Consider the following 3733-nt stretch of genomic DNA (forward strand, 5'->3'; position numbering starts at 1 on the left):
ACCCCCGCTCATGCCCTCACCCCCCTGGTGTCTGTGTCCATTGGTTAGGCTTATATCCATGCATACAAGTTCTTTGTTTGATCTCTCCTCCTTACCCCCATCCTCCCTATCTTCCCTCTGAGGTTTGACTGTCTCATCAATGCTTCTCTGTCTCTGGATCTGTTTTTTTTTTCTAATTGATTTTTTTACAGAGAGGAAGGGAGAGGGACAGAGAGCCAGAAACATCGATGAGAGAGAAACATCGATCAGCCGCCTCCTGCACACCCCCCACTGGGGATGTGCCCACAACCAAGGCACATGCCCCTGACCGGAATCGAGCCTGGGACCCTTGAGTCCGCAGGCCGACGCTCTATCCACTGAGCCAAACCGGTTAGGGCTGGATCTTTTTTTGTTCATCGGTTTATGTTGTTCATTATATTCCACAAATGAGTGAGAGCATGGGATATTTATCTTTTTCTGACTGACTTATTTTGCTTAGCATAATGCTGTCCAGTTCCATCCATGCTGTTGCAAATGGTAAAAATTCCTTCTTTTTTACAGCAGCGTAGTATTCCATTGTGTAGATATACCCCAGTTTTTTAATCCTCTCATCTGCTGATGGGTACTTAGGCTGTTTCCAAATCTTAGCTATGGTAAATTGTGCTGCTATGAACATAGGGGTGCATATATACTTTCTGATTGGTGTTTCTAGTTTCTTGGGATATATTCCTAGAAGTGGGATTACTGGGTCAGATGGGAGTTCCATTTTTAGTTTTGAGGAAACTCCATACTGTTCTCCACAGTAGCTGCACCAGTCTGCATTCCCACCAGCAGTGAAAGAGGTTTCCTTTTTCTCTGCATCCTTGCCAGCACTTGTTTATCCTTTCAAAGAACCAGCTCTTGGTTTCATTGATCTTTTATATTGGTTTTTGGTTTGTTTGTTTTTGGTCTCTATGTCATTTATTTCTGCCCTGATCTTTATTATCTCCTTCTTTTTGCTCACTCTGGGCTTTTCTTGTTGCTCTCTTTCTAATTCTTTAAGTTGTAGAGTTAGATAATTTATAACCATTTTTTTCTTCTCTTTTGAGGTAGGCCTGTAGAACTATAAACTTCCCTCTCAGGACTGCTTTCACTGTGTCCCATAGATTTTGGATTGCTGTGTTTTTATTGTCATTCATTTCCAGGATGTTTTTAATTTCTTCTTTGATCTCTTTGGTAACCTAATCATTATTTACTAGCATGCTATTCTGCTTCCTAGTGTTTGAATTTTTTGATTTTTTTTATTGTAGTGTATTTCTAATTTTATGCCATTGTGGTCTGAGAAGATGCTTGATAAGATTTCAATCTTCTTGAATTTGGGGAGACTTTGCCTGTGACCCAATATGTGGTCTATCTTTGAAAATGTCCCATGTGCTCTTGAGAAGAATGTATATTCCGTGGCTTTCGGGTGAAATGTTCTGAAGGTGTCAATTAATTCCATCTGATCTAGTGAGTCATTTAGGATTGCTGTTTCTATGCTGATTTTTTTGTCTAGAGGATTTATCCAGTGATGTCAGTGGGGTAGTTGTTCAGGCTACCCCCTCTGGGCTCAGCCTCTCGTGGTTGTGATCTTAGATCTAGAATCCCCTGCCAACAGCAGCCCTGTAGATTTCCTTTCCACAGTCAGACACTACGCTTGTCCCAAGGGACGCAGCTTTGGTGCCGTGAAGCTTCCTTCTGACCCCCTGTGCTTGGAGGTCTCATAATTCTCTCCAGCCCAGATCCCTGATTTTACTGTTCTCCAGGCATCGGTGGTGGGAGCCTCTCCTGCCTCCGCGGCAGGCAACACTAAGCTTAAGCTGCAGTCGGACATCCCCTGAGGGCTCCCGGGCTGCCAGAGGGATGCCTGACTGCCAGCTTAGGCCCGATCCCCCAGGGAGAGGGACATCCCCCAAGGGGTCCTGGGACTGCAAGAGGGCACAGGCTGTGCTGAGGAGACCGCCCATCCCCCCAAGTTCACGAATTTTTGTGCACTGGGCCTCTAGTCCTATCTAATAATAGATGAACATGGTAATTGACCATACCTTCACTACGCCTCCCATTGGCTAATCAGCATGATATGCAAATTAACCGCCAACAAAGATGCCCTTCCGGCTGCGAATTGTCTCACCAGTCGTGTCTACTTTGCTGATTCCAGGTGGATGTTATTCAATGTATTTGCTCCTTCTATTTGCTCTGGGATAGGGCTCAGGACACGTCTGCCTATTCCGCTGCCATTTTGTCTCTCCCTCTGATCTTTGATTTAAATATTAAAAGTGATAGGACACTAATTTAAAAGATCATTAGCTTGATTATCCAAAGTTGTATGGATCAGCAATTACATAAGTTAAATGTATTTTAAAGATTAAATTATAATCTTTACTGCATCCATTTTCAACACCCTACTTCTTTAAATATTTGAAGGTAGGGAATTTTCTAAAGTTATTTTTTTCTCTTTAAGCCTATTCCAGTAGAGATGTTAAGGAATTCCAGAAACTATAAAACATGCACATAATAATTATTTATTTAAGACCAGAGGGCCGATGCACAAAATCTGTGCAAGAATAGGCGTTACTTTCCCTGGCTGCTGGCACCAGCTTCCCTCTGGCACCCAGGACCCAGGCTTCCCTCCAGCCGCCGGCACCTGGGACCTGGACTTCCCTCCGGCAGGCACCTGGGACCCAGGGTTTCCTCACAGCCCCTTTGTCTGGAAGGTCGTCCAGTCTAATTAGCATGTTACGCTTTTATTATAGATTTTTCAAAGATAAACAGAAACTGATTTGTCTGATTTAATGGCATTGGGAGGAGCAGTCAGCTTAATTGTCACTTCCTTGATGATTACCTTTCTTTCCTCTCTGACTGCTTTTCAGATTTTGGCATTTTGTAGTTTAAATTACGAATTTCTTTTTATCTTTGAGGTTCATAAATCTGTGAATTGGTGTCATTTATCAGGTTCTTACTCATCATCTCCTTTAATATTACTCCTGTCCTATTCCTTCGCTCCTTTCCCTTTTAACTCCTATTACATACTAGAGGTCCGGTGCATGAAATTCATGCACGGATGGGGTTCCTGGGCCTGGCCAATGATCAGGGCCTATCAGGGCCATCTCGCCCAGTCCCGATCAGGGCCGGGCCAGTTGGGGCCTGCTGGCTGCTGGCCAGGGCCTTCTTGATGGGGTGGAAGGGATGGGGGGGGGGGACTGCGGGAGGTTGGCTGTGGGAGTGCACTGAGCCCCAGGGAGAAGCTCCTGCGTTGAACATCTGCCCCCTGGTGGTCAGTGCGCATCATAGCGACTGGTCGACCAGTCGTTCCAGTCATTTGGTCATAATGGTCACTTAGACTTTTATATATAGAGATGTGCTAGATCATCTCACAATACTTTCTATTCATTTTGAGCTCTTTTACTTTTACTGTGTCTTTGGGCTGCAATCTAGGTAATTTCATCATCTGTCTTCCATGTCAGTATTTATCTCTTTACTCCTGATAAATTTAGCCATTGAGAACTTTTGTGGGGATTTTTTGTGGTTTTTATTCAGTTTTGTTTGACTTTTTTCAAATTACAAAATATACATAGAGAAAAGTACATAAAAATGTATGTGAACCATTTAATATACTTATTATAGAGAGAATACTATGTAGTTAATCACATCAACAAAATGAACACTACTAATTTCCTTTTTCCGCAGGACTTTTATTAATCATATCAATGATCAAATATTAACCATATTATATATT

At 42.9% G+C, this 3733-nt stretch overlaps 1 protein-coding gene across 1 annotated transcript in view; it reads left to right on the forward strand.

The window, feature by feature from the left end:
- Positions 1 to 3733, forward strand: part of LOC102246182 (chromosome unknown open reading frame, human C1orf146) — a 22073-nt gene that overhangs the window by 6537 nt on the left and 11803 nt on the right.

This window comes from Myotis brandtii, unplaced genomic scaffold, assembly GCF_000412655.1.
Source record: "Myotis brandtii unplaced genomic scaffold, ASM41265v1 scaffold58, whole genome shotgun sequence".
Lineage (NCBI taxonomy): Eukaryota > Metazoa > Chordata > Mammalia > Chiroptera > Vespertilionidae > Myotis > Myotis brandtii.